The sequence below is a fragment of the Sminthopsis crassicaudata genome, chromosome 4 (assembly GCF_048593235.1).
Source record: "Sminthopsis crassicaudata isolate SCR6 chromosome 4, ASM4859323v1, whole genome shotgun sequence".
Taxonomy (NCBI): domain Eukaryota; kingdom Metazoa; phylum Chordata; class Mammalia; order Dasyuromorphia; family Dasyuridae; genus Sminthopsis; species Sminthopsis crassicaudata.
The window spans coordinates 151,986,941-152,008,134 of NC_133620.1; the positions used below are offsets into that span (position 1 = coordinate 151,986,941).

Below are 21,194 nucleotides of genomic sequence, written 5' to 3' on the forward strand. Positions count from 1 at the left end.
AGGCCTGTTCCACTGCTGACTGGCAGCACTCTCTTTATGATGGGGCACTTCATCTTTCCTGAGTCAGCTCCATACTTTTAGGGGTTCATTATATTGCTGCCAGATTTTTTTTGTGTTTGTATATTTTATCACAGAAGCTTAAATTCAAGTGATCCACCCAGCCTCCAAAGTAATAGTCTTGAGCTATGTGAAAATGGTTTGCCTTTTATAATCCATTTAAAATTTATAAATGTTCAAACAATAAGACAACCTTACTGTTTAGGAAGTGAGAATACAAGAATGCGTACAATATTTTGACCTTTCTTCATTTGGAAATGTTAGGCTTGGCTGCTTTGCCAATGCCATGTATGCCATAAACTTTCTTCCCACAGAAGGGAGCATGTCATTTCATTTGAACTTTTTTCTAGTTTGTTGATTCATTTTTTAATCAATCTTCAGAGTCTGGAGTATTTGTTGTGATGATTGCATCAGATCCATTCATTGTTCTTTATAGGTCCTTGTTTTACTTCTTAATATTTCCCAGTTTTAATTTTAAGTTTTCTTTTAAATGGAAACCCAGTGTAGTCTCATTTTTGGTTTAGGTTGTCAGAAATTTCTTCCAGTCTTGTAAAGAAATTAGATAATGTTTGCGTATGTGTGTATGTCTATGTGTGAAGGAACTATGACCCTGAACTTTACCAGACAAATGTTAGATAAACCAAACTTTTGGCTATGAGCCACACATGTGGTGAATATGGTGCCAAACCCCATTACCAATCTTTATTTATTTGAGAAATCTGCTTCCTACTTCCTTCTCTTTAGTGGAAATCTTTTTGAGTATCACACCTGTGTTATTTAATAATAAAAACAGTGGGGAAAGTATTAATCTAATTTTGGAGTATTGAGAAGATGCCATTATTTTCTTCTAGTTTCCTAAAATTCCACTTCATATGTTATTTTCTTACTTCCAAAAACCACTTCCTTGTTCTGAGGTTTTAAAAAAATTATATGAATGAGCTTTGGGTTTTGCTAATATTCATCCAACATAAAATACTCTGTACTATAATATCTCAACATGTGCCTTTTGTTATAGCTCTTTGCTTAGTGTTTATAATTCAAATGGGAATTTGTTATTTAAATACTTTTCAGGATGAGAACCATTGTCAGTTCTGACTATAGTCTTGGAAAGGGTGAGTTAATGATTATCTGCTAATAAATAGGATCACAGGTCAGTAAATTCTTTTGGGGATAATACTTCCTAAAGCACTAGCTCCTAACTTCTAGATGGTAGAATTATAGGATCATAGAATGTTATATTTAGAAGGGCTCACTTTTTTTACAGATGAAGAAACAAAGGGCTAATAATATTAGCTTGTATTTATATAGAATTTTTAGAATTACAAAACATTTTCCTCATAATAACCACCCAAGATAGGTAGTATACATATTATTATTCCAATTTTATGGAAGATAAAATTGAGACTTACATCAATCTACCCATTGATTTTACCTACTGTTGTAGAGTAAGTTATGACAGGACTTAGCTCATTTTCGGAGGAAGTGCCAATTCATAACATTTGATACTAGAGGGGACCTTAGAGATTATTTCGTCAGTAATTTCACCTGAGTTACATGGATAGGATAGTAAATCTCAGTGAATGTATTTAAACCCAGGTCCTTTGACTCCAAATTCATTGTTTTCTTTTGTACCTCTTGATTGTAAATTTATTTATTTTTCCTTTTAGACTTTGCCATTATTTTTGCCATAATTTTTTAATGTTTCATTTTATAGATGCGTGTTATACTTTGGATGAAAGAAGCACAAATTAATAAATCAGTATTAGTTGTTGGCACTTGGCTAATCGTTAAGAATTTCAGATTTTAATTGCATATAGTCATGGCTCAATTATATCAACATAACAGCAAAAATCTAATCCAATGTAACACAGTACATTTTAAGGCAACAACAATGACTACTTTCTTAACTGTGAAAATTTCTCAGGACAGAAATAGAACATTATAGTCCAAATAAAAATATGAAGTTATTTGGACCACAGTTGAAATTTCCAATTGAGAAGTAGGTGATTAAGAAAAATTATTTTGTTTTCTAAAGTTGGTTAAAATAAATGATGTCCTATGTAGAGGAAGCACAGTATAAATAATAATGTACCAATATTTAAAATATGTAAACACTTCAAAATGTCTCAAAAATATGTCCTTTAGTTCTAATAGTTGGCACTTCTTGATTCTGGTACTGACAGAAAGGATACAGTTTGCTTATTGATTTAAATATGCTTTCAATCAAGCAAATATTGACTACAGGAAGACAGACTTTTCAACTGACATTCCATCAGGTTTTAATGTAATGAAGTAGGCCAGCTATCCTAGGTTAAGAAAATTTAAAATTTTTATGTTAAGAGGTGCTGGCAGTGAGGAAGAGTCATTATTATGATTAAGTTTAATATGTAAATGTATTTAAGATACATTACATTAAGATGACTTACAATACTTGAAAGCTTCTGATATATGTCATATAACTGCTTTTCCATAGAGACATTTAGAAGAACAAGATGTAGCTTTTCTGAGGCTGTCACATACATTGAACAAAACCTTAAATACATAAATAAATATATAAGATTTGACTTTTTCAGCTTTAGCCAACTTCAAATAAGCTGTTACTTTTATTCTATCTTGGCCTCTATACCAATTCAGTCATCTTTTGAAAGAAACAGCAAACATGACATCCTGTTGTTATAAAACCTAGCACAAATCACAATGAAAATAAAACAGAAATAGCTAAGGTTCTTTATGTCAGCTGCTTGTTTTAATTACCATTAAAAAGAATTTTTTTTGTCATATTCTCCAAAAGTCCCCAAATCTTGCTATGAATATTTGCTTATTGATTTAAGCATGATTTTAGTCAAGCAAACACTGACTTCAAGACCATGTACTGACTATAGCACAGTGTCTGCACATAGTAGGTGCTCAATAAATTTTTGAAAGAACAAACATAGAAGGAAAAAGGTAATATCTCACATATCTTATCAAGTATCATATCAAGTACCATTTTTATTTCATTTTTTTCCTCAATAGTATTTCATTTTTCTAAATACATGTAAAGATAGATTTCAGCATTCATTTTGTGTTCCAAATTTTTTCTCCCTCTCTCCCTCCCTCCCTCTTTCCCTCCCTCCCTCCCTTCCTTACCTATTCCCTCCCCAAAACAGCAAATAATCTGATATAGACTATCATTTTAACAAAAAAAATTATGCCATTAATATTTATGATTTTTATTTTGCTTCAATTTCCGTATCTCTTTTGATCCATTTTTGGGAAGAGTTTGGAGGGGTTGTTCCAAATATTTGTTCACACACACAAAGAAGAATAATTAATTAAAAATATTTTAAAATGGCAATAATATGACTTTGGGCCCAATGGCAGAGCAAGAGTGGTGATTCAGGGGGCTGAAAATAACTACACTTCATGCAATCAATACATAGTCTGTACCTTGGCATTCCTCACTGGATTAGAAAAAAGCTTGAAATCATTGTACCTCCCCCAGCATTCCATTATGGATGATATGCTGGGTTATGACAAATTGCTGACTTAACTGAGAATGTACTCCTAGAACAGTGATGCTGGTATGTTATAAGGTGGCTTAGTGCTGAGTGACCTCAACTCATTTACAGTTCCCTGAAACAGAAATTCACTGGGCCCTGTCTTTTAATGAGTGTTCTCAATGCTGTGGCTTCTTCATGACTGTACTAAAACAGGAGAGTGATAAAAATGAGCCCTGTTTCTGTTTTGACACATGCTTTTCACAGAGGTTTATACCACAATAATTTGTAAGATTTTGCTTTTTGTAATTCTAAGATTAATATCATGGAGGATAATTGGGTCAGGGATTAGTGATCAACTTTGATGATGATTTTTCTTTTAATTTTCTTTCTTTTTTTATATGTTAGTTTAGTCCTTTGATTAGCTCCATTTGTCTGTTGTATTTGGTGACAAGGGAGATATAAAAGTTGGGTTAAGACACCATCACTGCCCTAATGGAGTTTATAGTCAACCCATTTTATGCAATGTATTCAAAAGAGAAAGGGAAGATTTTATAATAGAATATTATAAATAGAATGAAGACTGAATAATAATAATAGTGATAGGCACAATCATACTTAAATTATTTCCTTTTAAGTTTTGTAAAGCCCTTTTTATATATAATATCCTTTAATCCTTACAGCTCTGTGAAGTAGCTACTATAATTTTTTCCTATTTTACAGTTAAAGAACTAGGTTAAATTACTTGTTCAGGATTTTGGAACTTGTAACTTTCTGTGGTAAGATTTGAACTCAGGTTTTCCTGACTCCAACCAAGTTCAGTGCCTTAGATACTAATCATATCACTGCAGTGCTAACCGTGAACAAGCACTGCTATTATTGATTCTCTTTATAGAAAGGAGGCATTTAAGTATTTCTACAAAATTCTTTGGAGTACACTTTTTTCAGCTTATTTAAAAACAATTTTTTTTTTCAATCAAGAAGCAACACACTTTCTATGTGTTGTCCTACCCATTAAAATGTGAGCTTCTTGAGAACTAGAACTCTAATTTTTCTATTTCTATCCCCCTTGCTTAAAACAGTGCACTGTGGTAATAAATGCTTCATTCATTCATTCACTCATTCATTCATTCATTAATTCTTTTTCTGTCCCCCAACTCCTCCTCTTATCCATATTTCTTCATGGGGAGGGGAACAGGAAACACATGCACATATAATTAAGCAAAACAAAATTCCACATTGGTCATATCCAAATATGTCCATCATCTTTCTTTTAAGAAGTGGATTCATCAATCTTCAGGAATTATGATTAGTCACTGTATTTGATTAGAATTCTTGAATCTTTAAAAAAAAACTACCTTCCTTTCTTCTCCCCTTCCCTCCTCTCTTTTCTTCCATCACCCTTCTTTCCTCTCTCCATTTCTTTCTTTTGTCACTCCTTCCTTCCTTCCTTCCTTCCTTCCTTCCTTCCTTCCTTCCTTCCTTCCTTCCTTCCTTCCTTCCTTCCTTCCTTCCCTCCCTTCCTTCCTTCCTTCCTTCCTTCCTTCCTTCCTTCCTTCCTTCCTTCCTTCCTTCCTTCCTTCCTTCCTTCCTTCCTTCCTTCCTTCCTTCCTTCCTTCCTTCTTTCCCTCCCTCCTTCCCTCCTTCCCTCCCCCTTCTCTCTCTCCCCCTTCATTCTTCCTTTCTCTATTTCCCTCCTTCCTTCCTTCCTTCCCTTCTTCCCTTCTTGCCTCTCTCTTTCCTTCCTTCCCTCACTCCCTCCTTCCCTCCATCTCTTCCTCCTTTCTTTCCTTCATCTCTCTCTCTCTTTCTCCCTCCTTCCCTCCTTTGTGCTATTGTATGCATTGCTTTACCCTTGTTTTTAAGGATAATAATAATAGCTGACTAAGTTATGTGAATAAAAGAATGACTCTTCTACTTTAAATCCAGGTTACCTCGGATCAGGCTCTATGTTGAAGCCTGTCAAATATATAAAACTGTCAAGTTATGATGAATATGTGAAACCTTTTTAGTTTAGCAGAATTTATGGGAAATATCTGATGGGATATAAGTAATGAGGCAGTGTTGTTTGCATTTAAATGATCATAATTACCCCCCTCCCAGATGAAATATCCCATTAAGATGAATAGAAGAATGTCACATCTCACTTAGAACTATTGTTTCAGACAACCTGGCTGCAGGCTGAAAAAGACACGAATGTAGGGGAATATATTTGTGATGTCAGTCTTTGCAAACAGAAAGCTTAGGTACGTTTTTCCTCCTTCAAAGGAAATTAAATCATAGGCTGGACAGAACTGGATAAAATCTCTGGGAAGACCTCCCTAGTGTTTGGAATTTATAGACTTTTCTATGTCCCAGTTTTCTATTGTCCTAAGGCAACATACTCTCCTGCCTGTATTCTGCATTTCTGGCTAGCTTCCAATTTCCTAGGGCTGGCGGGCTTTGATGTATGGTTCAGGCAGTCCATAGTTATCTGTTGCTGTGGCTGTGCTTTGGACTTTCACTTAGACCAAGTGCCAGAAGGGATGTCCCTTCTGGTGAGATATATTTGACAGCACCAGTGATTTGTCAAGGACCATACCTGCCCTGCCTATTTAAAGAGGGGAAAGGGAAAGGGAAGATTCTGAGGAATCAAATGTAATCATATCCTTCCAAAACATTTGCTACACAGTGTCCCTTTCCCTGAGTCAGACACAAGTATCTACTCCCTCTACTTGCTGGAGCTTGGCTCTCCCCCGCCTTTCCTTTTTTGTCTCTGCAAACAAACAGGTTTGCATACCAAGGCTGTGATCCCCGGGAGGGGCTTTCCATGAAGTGGACACACTCGCTCCTCCATGCTGACTGCCAGTTTAAAGGGCTTCCTTGGCATGGCCCTTGTGCACCAGTTCAACAAGTTGAACAGCTTTCATTGGGGACGCCGTCTCGACCTTGGCACGATCTAGAACAGGAAGTCTGGTTAGTGAGGACAGAGATCCCAGCTGGGAAAATCTTTCTTAACTGAACTTCTATTTCCACCAAGGTTGCAGTCCTGTAGTTTGGGGACTGTGTTTATTGCTAATTCAGCCTTTCCACATAATTTCCAATCCTATCATTGCTGGTTAGGCATGGAGAGTAGACCTAAGATATCATAAAAGGGAGAGCTTTGTGATCTTGGCCAAGTCCTCTTTGGGTCTCAGCTTCCTCATTTGTGAAATGATGATAATAATCAAAGGACATGGATTAAAATCCCATACTTTGCTTCTTACCACTCTGGTAATATAATCTTTCAGAGACTCTGTTTCCTCATCTATAAAATGAAGTATTAATAAAGCAGTGTCTTCCCTCTCTAGAAGCTATAAGGTGTATTAAGGGTGAAATGAGTATGTATATCAAGCAGTTTGTAAAACAAAAATAATGTATAAATGTGGGTATAAATATCAGACTCATAATTCTGAGACTATGATAGGTAACTGATGAGAAAAAAAGACATATTTCAGAAATACATACAAATACAGACTTTTCAATAAAACTTTGCTCAGTAAATTCTCACAAAATTTAAACATCCCTAAAATACAAATTGCTATCTCCCCCAAAAAGAAAATAATCAACCCTCATAGGACCCAGCACATGATAGATTTGTGAATTTGTGAAGCTTCCTATAATATATATATATACACACACACACTTACATACAAGCATACCTTCACTGATCCAAGAAATGCCCTTTTCTTCCACGCTGAGGATTTGGAGGACAGCATTAATATTTTTATTTGTAGATCCCAAAATTTAAGGCAATGAGAGTGTGTTAGGCAAAACGATTATATTCTTAAGCAGCAGTTGCAGGTAAGGAAGTGTCTTAGAATTTTGATAATTTTGAAAGATGCCCTGAAATTTCAGTGTTGCTGTAATTCAAACTTCCATTCTTACTTATTCATGAAGGTATTTCTTGTAGGAAAACAAAGTAGGAGATGACCAAGAAGGGAGCAATAGAAACTGTTGATAAACCATAATTATGGCATTTGACTTCTAATACTGCATGTTCTAGTGAATCAGAATTGGAATGTTGATTCCCTGCTCTTAAGACCTGAGGTTGTCCCACTCATGAACTGTGCTACAAGGTGATCTCTCTTTTACTTCCTTTTTTTTCCCCAAGAAAAGAGTTTAAGTTGCATTTTCGTATGTTACATGGCTTTTTTTTCCTGTGACTTTCTGTTATATATAATGTCTGTTTTTCTTTACAATTTTCTAAATTGTTGACCAAGAGGGAGAAGAATATTCCTAGGGTTAAGGTTTAAAACTAGAAAATATGTTAGGGAACATTTAGTTCAATTCTCTCATTTTATAGAGAGTAAAGGGAATTACAAAGAGGTAAAAATGAGCTTCCCAAATTCATAAATGATATATTAAGTACTAGAGTTTAAATTTGAACCCAAATCTTGAGACTTTAAATCCAGCCCTATAAAAGTCTGCCACTTTGTAATCTATCTGTTCCTGAATTGTTTTCCTGCTTTTGGAAATCAGTGTGGGAAGGAAGTAAGAATAATACTAGTGCTGAGATTTTGTGTGGGTGTATGCCATTGGAAAAAGTATTTTAGAAGAAAAAAAGTTTATTTATATAATTGAAGTAACATTTAAAAACTCTATAAACAACAGTAGGACGTTGATTACATTGTTGGACAGAAGTATCAGTCAATCAGGTCAACAAGCATTTATCAAGATCCTACTATGTGCTATTATATTCCTTGTACAACTGAAGATTTTTAATGGCTTATTAACTGTTGAGACTTTGTGAAATAACAACTTTCTTGATCCTAAATTTCATAATAAGAGAATCCAACATCTAAACTAAGGAAGAACCTTTAAAACCATTTATTCCACCTTCTTCAGACTACATATTAGGAAACTGAGGCCTACAGTGTTAGGATTTGAACTCTGGTTCACATTACTGGCATTCTTTTGAATTGTCATTCCCTATCTATGTCTAAAGTCTCTTCAAACACTAATATTCTGCGATTTTGTCATTAAAGATTATATAAAGTCATAAAAATAAAAAAAAATCTTGTATAATAAACTGTAATCTAAAATTGCCATTCTTTGTGCTATGGCTACAATAATTGATTTACATATTTTCAAAGTGAATTTTTGCCTATTTATTTATTGACCCGGTATGTCTCTTTTAAAAAAGCTAACATCTTTAAAAGGATGCAGGTTTTGTTTTCCTGCTCTGAGTGAATTCAGATTAAAACCATTCAATAGTCATATCTGAAATCTGAAGTTTTCAGAAATGCTTAATTCAACCACAGGCTCCTTTTTGGTTCACATTTTCTCATACTGAAATGGTAGGCAGGTACTTTCTATTTCTCTTCCCTTGTACAAATTGTACTCATGCTCCAAGGCAAGGAGGTTTTACCTCCTTAAGGAAGCCTCTTCAAACTATGCACGGCCATATTGACCTTTCCTTTCTTTGAAATCCTATTACACACAGAATCAGTACTATGCAGGGTTTTTGTCTGTTTGTTTATTTTTGGTCTTGATCTGTGATTTCAAACTTTAGGGAGCTGTCTCAAGCACTAAATAGTTGAGTGGCTTGCTTGTCAATAGCTCTCCTGAGCTTGGAAAGTCTTGACCCTTGTCTCCTTGACTTTAGGGCTGACCCTTTAGCCACTACATCCTACTCCCTCTCAGTACTTCACAGTTTGTTATTCAGTCATGTAGATGTGTCTGACTTTTTTTGTGATCCCATTTGGGTTTTCTTGGCAAAGATATTGGAGTGGTTTTGCCTTTCCTTCTCTAGCTCATTTTACAGATGAGGAAACCGAGGTAAATAGGGTTAAGTAACTTGCCCAGGATCACACAGCTAATAGATGTCTGGGATCAGATTTGAATTCACGAAGATGAATCTTCTAGATTTCAAGTTCCATTCTCTATCCACTGTGCCATCTAGCTGCTCAAGTAGAGAAACAAGTGACAGGAAATAGAAACTTTTCTTTTTAGCATCAATTTGACAGCTTTTACCCTGAATGTACATTAAATCAAGTTTGAGTTTTTATGCAAGTTCATTAGTTGTTTTTGTTTTTGTTTTTGTTCTTGTTTTTTGTTTTTGTTTTTGTTTTTAGAACTACTTATTAATATCCTTTAAAATCTCTTTCCTCTCCTCACACAGAAGAGGGGGAGAAAGTACAATTTCCTTTCCCTTCATACCCACCCTGCTTATTCTTTCTTTTGCACTTGAAGTGCTTACACCCACTCAGCTTGCTATTTTGAACTCTGGAGGTAATAACTGGCAGAAAATTTGTCAGCATCTTTCGTTCTTTCAGGAAACAGGGCTCTGATTTTAAAATATTTGCCACATTTTTTACATGCTTCATTCTCCAAGAGAGTGAGCAAATACGTCACTCACACTTTCACTCAAGTTGACAGAGTTTGACTGCTTAAGTGTTGAAGAAGTCAAGTTCTGAGCTTTTATTTGCATGTGTCCAGGAAAGGACATTGCTTCCTCATTATTATCACCACCACCAGCAATAGCAGTAGCAGCAGCATCTCAGAGATAGGAGGGAGTTACGTGATCATCTGATATAATATGTTTTTGAACAGGAATCCTCGCTGAAATATTCCCAAGTGGTCATTTCAGCTCTACTGGAAAATCTCTATTAAGTCTTCTCAGACAGTGAATTTCACTTTGGGGCAATTTTAAATATTTGGAAGTTCTTTCCATCAGAATTAAATCTGTCTTTCTGTAGTAGGTTTCACCCATTGCTTCTAGCTCTTCTGTTCAGTGATTGAATACATGAAGTCTGATCTCTCTTCTAGTGCTTAATAACTTTTTTTTTATGTTCTTCAATCAAGTCTTCTCAAGGCTTCACATCTCCAATCCCTGAAATTAATTCTCATAAAATATGCTCTTTACTTCTATCAACAACTTGAACCTTCTTCACATTATGGGCTTTAGCGTATTTATATCTTTCAGAAAGTGTGGTGTCCAGAACTTAACAACAGTGCTCTTAATGTGATCTACACAGGGCAGAGTACACAGGATCGCTCACTCCCTTGTTCTAAATATGATGAAGTGTTCAGGCAACATTAATACCTTTGGTGAGTAGGCTTGGCTTGGTCTTCTGAGGGCTGCTCATCCATCTCCAATGCCACCCAACTCTCACCTGTGGTTCCAAATACCTGTAACAGACATAGCAGAGAGACCCCAGTAAAACTATCTTGGCAGATGGGCTAAACCAGGTTGAAGATAGCTAATATGCTTTAAACTTATTGATGAGTTGAGGGATGCCTATCCTAAATTTTTGAAGACTTCTGATTGAGTGGGTGGATGTCAACAGTTTATTCCAAGGCTATGAAGATGGCTGAAGTGCTGTGGAGTGCTTAGAGCTTGGTAATACAAAGAAGACTCCAAGGTCATCCAATGCATTCTAGGCCATTACAAGTTGTCCTAAGTCTTACTACTGCAATCCGGAAGAAAATGTGAGGTTCACAATTTTGCACAACTCTCCTTTATTTAAATTCAACTTGTGTGGAAATCAAGACATCATTCATCATGCTGTCATTGGTCTTCTTTGAAGATGAAGGATAAACAACCTCATGTCTTTCCCAATGTAAATGAAGCTCATATCTCTTTTGCCTTTCATGTCATTTCATTAGCTCATTCAACTTGTAGTCATCTAAAATCAATAGATATTTTCACAAAAATATAATCTATTTGTGCCTCAATCTTCTACATTTATCTTTATTAAATTTAATATTATTAGACAGTCAACAAGCCTTCTCCTCTATAAACTTTGCTAAGCGCTAGGGATAAAAATTAAATAAAAAACACAGTACCTGACATCAAGTACCTCACATTTAAAAAATTTTTATTTTAATAGTTTTTATTTACCAGATATTTACAACATTGACAATTGCCAAACCTTTTGTTCTAATTTTTCCCTCCTTCCCCCCCCCCCCAGATGGCAGATTGACCAATACATGTTAAATATGCTTAAGTATAAATAAAATACAATATATGTATACATGTCCAAACAGTTGTTTAGCTGTACAAAAAGAATCGGACTTTGAAATAATAAGTACCTCACATTTTGATGAAGGAGAAAACATGCATGTAACCATGTAATACAAAATAGATTAGTATAAAGGGAAGGTGAACTCTTATCTTTTCTCTTGAGGCATTGACAGCAAAGAAAATAGGGCAGGAAAAGGACTCCTGAAGAAAGTGGAACTTGAGTTGAACCTTGAAAGAATCTAGAAAAGAGAGTATTCTAGACATAGAGAATGGCTAGTGAAAAGGCATACAGTCAGCAAATATATATGTATATGTATATATATATATGTATATGTATATGTATATGTATATGTATATGTATATGTATATGTATATGTATATGCATATGTATGATATATATAAAGGCTAATTTAGAAGAAATCTCAGGGAGAAGACTCTAGCATTGGCCACGAAAGCAGGGAGATGGGTATCTTCTGCAAGAAACAGCAAAAGACCAATGTAGCTGGACTAGAGATTATATGTAGGGAGTTAAAGAGTAAGAAGACTAGAAAAACAAAAAGAAGCTAGGTTGTGAAGCATTTTAAAAGCCAAAAGGAATTTTATAATTGATCCAGGAGATAATGGGGAGCAACTGGAGTATATTGAGTAAGAATCAGAACTATCCTTTAGGAAGACTGTTGGGAACTGAGTAGAGGATGAAATGAGTCAGAAGACCAACCAACAGACTGATACAATAGACTAGTCTTGAAGTGATGAGGGCCTGTATCATGGGCACTGTTTTGGCAGAGAAGAGAGGTTGAATAGATGAGAGATGGAAGAAGATGGAGGAAGAATCAACAGCATTTGGCAACTGGTTAGATATGATGGGGTAAAGATAATAAGGAACCTGGATGACTGGAAAGATGGTAATAACCTTGATAGTTATAGGGAAATTGGGTAAAAGGCAGGGCTTAGAGAAAAAGGTAATGAGTTCAGTTTTGGAAATATTTTGTGGTGGAAATGTTGAGTATAAGATGTATCCGGGACACTACTTCCAAAATAGAACTCATCTTCCCCTTAACATCCCACTCTCCCCCCACCCTCCCAACACTTTTCCCTTTTCCAAACTGTGCTATTTCTGTCAAAGGTAGCAACATTCCTCTTAGTATTCCAAGTTCAGTCTAGGATTTTAAAGCTCTTTATAACCTTGCCTTATCCTACCTTTCCATTGTCATTGTGCATTACTCCCACTCCCAAACTGTGCAATACAGTCAAACTGGCTTTCTAATTGCCATACAATGCTCTGCCTTCTATCTCTGCATTTTCATGGTGTTCCTCATTCCTGAAATGTATTCCCTCCTCACCTCTACTTCACAGAATCCACATGTACCTTCAAGACATAGCTCAAGTATCACTTTCTACATGAAGGGTTTCTTAATGCACCCCCCCACCTCCACCTTAACTGTTAGTGGCCTCCTTCCCTATCTTGTATTTATTTTCCATTCATTCTCTTTATATTTACATTCTGTATATATTTTATGGTCTCCCTCATAAGCTCCTTGAGAATAAGGATTTATTCTTTGTATTTGTATCCCCAGTGCCCAGGACAGTGTCTGGCACATAGTAGAACCTTACTAAATGTTAATTGATTCATGACTTTCTCCTTACCTCTAACTTAGCTTTAAAAGCCTTTGTGTTGTTCTTAACTCTCATGTCTCCCAACAATTCTTGACATTTTAAGTGGTTTATTAGATTTACAAGCATTCTTGTGCCTCTAAATTTGCTTAATGTCAATGGGTGTTTAATGAAACATTAGAAGAACTACCAAGTTGACTTACAGATTCAAGGAAAAGGCCATTTCAAGCACTCACATGCACACACATGCATACACACATGTATAAATGTATACTTGAATGCATTGCATATACAAGTATGAATGTGTGTATATGTGCATATATATCATGTCATGCGCCTATATTACATGTATGTAGTGTATATAGGTATATAGGTGTATATAGGTATAGGTATTAAGTATATATAATATATGTACCATGTAATACAAAATAGATATAGTATAAAGGGAAAATGAACTCTTATCTTTTCTCTTGAGGAATTGGCAGCAAAGAAAATGGGGCAGGAAAAGGACTCCTGTAGAAGGTGGAACTTGAGCCTCGAAAGAATCTAGGGGAAAAAGTTGGGGAAAAACTTAGACACTTTTTGATATTTTAAAGTATCTCCTGAAGCATTTAACAGTAATATTCAGTCAGATGAGCAAGAATATGACTTCTTGCATTCAGAGGTGTAGAAACCACTAAGGTGATGTTAAACATATCTTTGAAATATTTTATTTCCAAAATGTTAAAAAATTTTGCCATCTTTTTTTTTTTTTTTTTGATAGAAAATCTGATGGATATAATCAGATATAATGAAGAAAGTATGTAGTAATACAAAATCAGATAAATCAGGAGGGTGAAATGCAGTGAAGCATTTTGGAACAGTTTCAAGTTTTGGTTTCAGGAAGACACAATTAAAATCCTGCCTATGATATCTATTAGCTATATAACTATAGGCAACCTTTCAGCTTCAATTGATTAATCTTAGCCTCAATTTTCTCATTGCTAAAATGTGAGTAATAACAATTTCAAATACTTATACTTACCTTACAAGGATATTGCGAGGCACAAATTAGCCAATAGATACAAATTTTTATATTTCAGTATAAATGTCAGTTATCATTTTATAGATAATATTTTTTTTTTAGAAAATGAAAAATTCACCTTAGCTTTCTACTCTCCTTTTACAATGTTTCAGGGATGTATTTGGAGTAAGACTGAAAATGTATCATCCTGGGAATCTATGGCTTAATAAAAGCAACTCATATTTCTGGTATTCTTTAAAGTTTGCATGAGTTAATAGTAATAACTTACATTATTATAATTCTTTGATATTTAATAATAATAGCTAGAATTTACATAGTGATTTAAAGTTTATAAATTAATATTAAAATATTGTTTTATTTTATCCTCTCCCTGAGAGGCAAATCCACTATTATCCTATAAGAAGAAATTAAGTGACTTGCCCAGGATTTCACAACTGGAAATATCTGAGGCTGTATTTAAATTCATATTTTCCTGACTCCAGGTCCAGTCCTTCCTTCACTGAACCATCTAGAAGCCTTTGCTCATGTCAACTCTGTGAAATAGGTTATAAAATTATTATCACTCCCATTTTACAGATGAGGAAACAATCTTGGAATAGTGAGATAAATTTTCCAAAGACAAAGTATTACAGATAAGTGATAAAATTGTGATTTGAACCCAGATGATTAAATGACCTTTGAAAGAAGTCATTAAATGAGGTCATTTTATTTCTCTAATACATCTCATTTTATATGACTTTATTGAGTCTACAAATGACGAAAATCTAACAGTTGATTTATAACAAAATCCAATATTACACAAATTATTATTAGCATAAAGATATTTCCACAGAGTCCCACCAATCTAGAGAAGGTTAAATCTCAGAAAAGTACTCCTTGTACATAGAAATTTAGTCACTTAGGATCAATCAGCTAGTGTGCAGCATGGGATTTTACACAGGGCTTCTTGACCCTAAGCCTATCATTGTTTCTACTATATTCATTCTGATAAGATGCTGCTATAATCAATTAAATAATCAATCATCAACTGTTTACCAGTAGCTGTCTCAAAGTTCTGAGGATATAAAGGAAAAGTTCATTATAACTCAAAAGCTTCCATTTTAATGAGTGTAGAAAATAAATACAGAGAAGGTGAAAGGTAAGACGCTTAGAGAGGAAAACACTAAAGTTTGTAAGTAGTGAGGAAGGCCTTCTGAAGGAGGTGATATTTGAGTTGTTTTGAAAAAAAAAAAAAAAAAAAAGCAGGGTGTTAAGAGATTATAAGTAAAGAGAAAGAATATTCCAGGCCAGAAAAGGCCCAAAAATGGGTGATTGAGCATAATATGTAAGGAGCAGCAAATAGGCCTTTGTGGCTGGACTACAGATTTTATGGATGAGAATAATGTTTTAAACAACTAGAAACAAAGGGAAGAGACAGGCTGCGCATCTCTTAATAAGCATGTAATAAGTTCTTACTATGTGCCAAGCCTACACTAGGTACTGGGTATTCAAAGAGTAAAATAATCCTTACTTGCAAAAAGCTTAAATTTCTATGTGAATGACAAAACACAGATAGATATACATACATGTGGATACATATATCTACACATGAAATATATCATACATAACACAATATAGAATATGATGTAAAAGAACACTTGTAAAAATGATAATGTATGTATACCTTAAATATTTTTCATGGTAAGATTCCTCAGAGTTTTTAAGGTTAAAAAAAAAAGGTGACTCTGTTTGTAGGTTGTTGGCAATGTGCCAGTAGGGAGAGAACGAATATTAAATATCTGAGAAAGATTGGGATGATAATAAGGAAAATCTATTGGAGAAAAAGATGGGAAGGGGGGGGGGGAATCAAGAAACGCTCTCTCATTATTATAGTAAAGGAGGATGTTGTGGAGCATATCAGAATGATGCCAGAAAGCAGAGGGGAGAAGAGGGAAGGCTTGGGGAAAAGTCTCAATATTTTTTCTGAAGTTTCAGGTGAAGTTCTCAACATACAGGGAAGATATTTCATGGAAAGCTTGAGAAAAGCTAAAGAGGGTTTAACCAGGTTCTATAGTGAGTAGGATAGATGTTAGGATTACTAGGTGAGGACTCAGGTTTGTCTGGACAGTGACAAGGTGAGAATTCAGGTACGCCGCCTGCTTACCCTCGCCCCCATGCAGTTAACCTATCTGGTCCCTTCCATTCACCACTTTCTGGGTCTCTCTCCACATCACCTGGCGATTATCTAAGGACAGTGGAGCTGCTTGTACTGGACACTGCCCTTCTGGTGGGTTATAAAACCTCTCTGCCGGAGCCAGTGCATCTTTGTCAAAAATTAAAAAATTAATGGTATAGAGAACTAAATTTAGAAGTTCTCTAGGGTTACCCGTGGCTCCCCCTTTCTTTTGTTTTTGGAGGAGTGTCTTATTGTCTCTGTTCCTGAGTTCTCACCTTGTAATCCTAACAGAGACAATTAGTGAAGTTATTAAGAATGTTTTGCAGCAGGGAAGGCAAGTTGAGATTGACTGCAATAATAGTAGATCTAATTTTTAAAGTTTCATGTTCAAATATTAGCAACCCATATATTTTGATATTGTTGACTCCATGAAGATGACAACCACTTAAAGAGCTATTAATCAGTCTTTTTCATACCAGAGGTGAATTTACTATTTTTAAATTCTTTTGTAGTGATGCTGATGAAGAAAAAGAAAGAGAAATGTATTTTAGACTGAGTGACAGGAACCTTAATTAGGCCATGAAATTCTCTTAAATAATGGTATTTGTTGTTTTAAGCCAATTATAATGCTGCTACAATCTTAGTTCGTGTACTTTTATTAAACCTGTGTTATTCAAAAACATATTCTAAGGAAATTTTACGTTGTACTATGAGAATTCATACCAACAAGACCAAGACCTGTTAGATTAATCAAGGATTAAGGGTAATTTAAGTGAATCATCTATATGTGTGATTTATCCCTTTTGTACTTATTCCTTTTGAAGGTGAATACTAGGTACCCATAATAGTCTCTTGTGTTGGACATGCTATTAAGCCTTAAACTATTAAGAGAAGCAATACTTTTTTGTAGCAGCAGTAGCCTCAGATGCAAGAATGAATCTGTATTCTCAATGATGAAGGCAGTTAATTGTACAGATTACAACCCATCATAACTTCTTGCCCTTCCTGACCTTTGTCCAGTTTTACCTATAAATTCTACACAGGAAATCAACCCAACATTTTAGAGTTCTTCATTTATATCTCTTAATATGTGGGCACCAGCATAACATAGGAGTCTCTCTACATTCCTGGCTCATCTTCTTTTGAAGTCACATCTTTTTGATATCTTTTATCTAACTTTTATATTCAATTCATTGTAGATAATATGCTTATAATCTATTTATGTCCTTAGAGTTCTTTATTCTCCTTTGTATGATCCATAATTTTTGTTATTTGAAGATATTATAAATTGTGATGTACAGCCATTTAACTTTATCAGAATAATGAAGGAAGGAAGAAAGGGAGAAAAGAAGCCTGGATTAGGCATCACAGTTCCAGGGACTGTGCTAAGCATTTTGCAAATTTTATCTTATTTGATCAGTAGTGTTATGAAGATGAACTGTTGTGCCAGGAAGAAACTTGAAACATTAAAGTGCTGAGATTCCCTTAACATAATCCAGCCTGGTCTTTTTTTCTTCTTTAATTTTGGGCATGTCTCATTGTCCATCAGTAGTGTCTTTCTAAAATACATGCATTGGTTGAACAATACTATGGATTGTCCAATCAGTTGCATATTGTGTGATAAATTTTTGTTCTATTATCATTAGTTGAAAATGATACTTTTTCACCATAATTTTGATCTATCGTTTCCATTTTCATATTTTTGTTATCCTCTATATAGTTTTATATTTAAATAGTTTTGGGAGGACTGGTTTATTTGAGTTTCATGCTATGATTTCAGCAAATTCCTCTATTTTCTCAGTGTTTTAAAAGACACTACTCACAACTTTTCACTATCCTCCATGAAATTTGCAAATTTATTTTCTAGGTTTTTTTTAGGTTTGCCCTAAGCTACCATATATGTGTGGTTGGCAAGGAAATCAACTATTTGTTGGCTAAGGTTTCTAAGTTATTATGGTTTCTTAATTGTAAGTGTTGGTTAATTTTCTGTAGGAAATGTTATTAGTACATGTAAATTTCGGTTTCATTTCACATTTTTCAGTATCTTGTCTGTATCTTGTTTAAATAGCTCTGGTTGGTATGGTTTTGATTATGTCATATCTTCTTTTTATTATTCTAATTTCATGTTGGTTTTGATTCTTCTTTAGTAAGTTGATGCCCTGCTTAAATACTGCTTGTCATTTGGAAATTACTCCCACATTGGCAACCAATTGTAGCTTGTCAAAATTGTTTTCTTTTTGTGATGTTATTTGTTCTTTCCATGTCCATCACCTTTTCACTTTATTCTTGAAGAAAGTATCCATGCCATATAGGTACAAAACATTTGCAGAGCATCATTTTAAGGGAATGAACTTTAATAAGAGAGATTGAGATATTTTAATTTTAAAATATTGTCATAATATACAAGAAATTGGATATTGAATGTTTATCAATTTGCCTATTATCTCTAATCCATATCTATCATCTATCTATAATATATAATTAAAGGGTGATTAGGAATCATAAAATATCATAGGCACAATCTAATTCCTTCTTATTACAGATGCTTTCGCCTTGGGAAAATGATTATTCTATTGTCAATAAATTTAAAAGGAGAGACTATGGGGAAATAGGATGGTAGATACATGACATTAATCAATCCTTAATCAATATAATAGCTACAGTGACAATAATAGCTGACATTTATATAGCCCTTTAAAGTTTGCAAGGAGCTTAAGTTAACAGCTAAGTGATATGATAGATACACTACAGGGTCCAGAGTCAAGAAGACTTGAATTTGAATCTAACCTTAAAACTGAGATATGTGACTGGGCAAATTACTTAATTTTGTCTACTTTAGTTTCCTATATTAATTTTGTCTACTTTAGTTTCCTATATTATAATAGGAAAGATAGCATGTACATATGTAAATATGTACAACATTATAAAGAGATCAAATGTAAACATATATAAAGCAGTCAAATGCAAGGTCATTTGACATAGAAGAGTACTTTAAAAGTGTTGGAAGGATCAGGGAGATAGAATGTTGTGATCTGTTTAAATGAGAGGGAGAGAAATAGAGAGAAGACCATTGTAGCTGAATCAGTATGAGAGTAATGTTCAGTAAGAAAGGAAAGGTAGATTGGGGCCAGGTTGTGCAGAGTCTTTAAAAGCTAAACAGAAAAGTTTATATTTTATCCTAGAAATAATAGGAAGTCAATTAAGTTGATTGAATTATAGAAGTCATGTAGTAAGTTATGAGCTTAAGAGAAATTACTTTAGTAGCAATGTGTATAGGATAGACTGAAGTATTAAGGAACTTAAGCAGGAAGACTAGAACACTTCCTTATTTCTTTTACTGCTGATTGCAAATAATTTAAAATCATGTGATCAATTGATTTCAATCTTCAAATTTTGGCAACTCAGTTAACTTTCAGTTATTCTCATAAGAGAAGAGTAATGAGTATAGCTATCCCAAACATTCCAGAGAGAGAAAGAGAGAGAGAGAGAGAGAGAGAGAGAGAGAGAGAGAGAGAGAGAGAGAGAGAGAGAGAGAGAGAGAGAGAGAAAGAGAGAGAGAGAGAATTCTATTTCACTTTAAAATGTGGTTCTGTACTTTAATTTCAATGTAAACATGTTTGAAGTACAAGGACATTAGACTGAATATAACTCTACACTATAAGATGCTAGAGGGGGCTGTCTAGTTTTTCCATTGTGCTTTTCATTTAACTTTTCTACATCCAAGTTTATGCTGGGAAATCATCTATCTTCTCTCAATCCTCTCCTCTCTCAAATTTGCCTTAGAGCAATAGAGATAGTTCAGTGTTTGGTTTTCAAAGAGCTTTCTTGCCAACAAAGTAAATAGAGGTGGAATGTTACTGAAACTATAACTAGTTTGGTACTGTTTAATGGTAATTTTCTGAGTTGAGTTTGTGGATGCAATAAAAATCTAGGTTTAATATGGCTTGAATAATTAGGAAGTTCATATCAATAGAACCTTAAGAATACTTTGATTGCTTTAGAGAGGAAGAATGGCTTAATGGGAGAATGAAATGGATTTAGAGTTAGAATACTTAGAGTCTGGGTTTGGAGCACTGAAAAATATTTTTAGCTTGTGATATTAGTCAGTTCCTTAACTTCTCTGAGCCTCAGTTTCTTCAATTGTAAAGTGAAGGATAATCTGCTTCCTGCCCAACTCATACTGTTTTTTGGGGGGGAAGGGCAGGGGAGGAGGGAAGTAAGGAACAATGATATAGTATATACAAAAGCTCTTTTACATGTAAATTATTAAGTTCTAATGTCAGAAGAACTAAGTATGTCAACTGACACAAACATTTGTTATAATTTTACTTTGAAAAAATATTTTTTGTTCCATTTATTTTGGATTAAAAAAAACAATCTCCCTACATCAATTAATGGTTCTTGGTTCATCCAGGTATTTTTAAGTTCTGCACTTTCTAATGTGAATCAAATGGAAAGTATTCTTATTTTATAACTAGTACACTGTAGCAGAAGGCATTGGACTTTGAATTAGAAAACAATTGGTGTAGTGGCTATAATGTTAGATTTGGAGTCGAGAAAACCAGGGTTCAAAATCCTGCTAGCTATGTGTGGGCAAATCATTTAACCTCATTAAATATGTCCGTTCATTTTTAAATTGTAGATATTTATATCTGCATATATGCATATACAGATATAAATATATACACATATAACATGTGTATTCATATATAAGTGCTTGTTAATCAAGGAATACATACATATAAGCTATTATTAATATTAACATGAAGTTTAAATCACTTATTTCTTATTGCAATGATGTCTTACTTTGCTTCATGGTGGCCTGGAGATAACTCTGTATTCTGTAACTTGAAAGGTTGCTGATAGATTCTGTGTATG

General features: G+C 34.3%; 1 protein-coding gene across 9 annotated transcripts in view; it reads left to right on the forward strand.

Annotated features, from left to right (window-relative positions):
* The window catches only part of HIVEP2 (HIVEP zinc finger 2), a 265,730-nt gene that overhangs the window by 140,129 nt on the left and 104,407 nt on the right, over positions 1-21,194 (forward strand). The window lies entirely within an intron of this gene.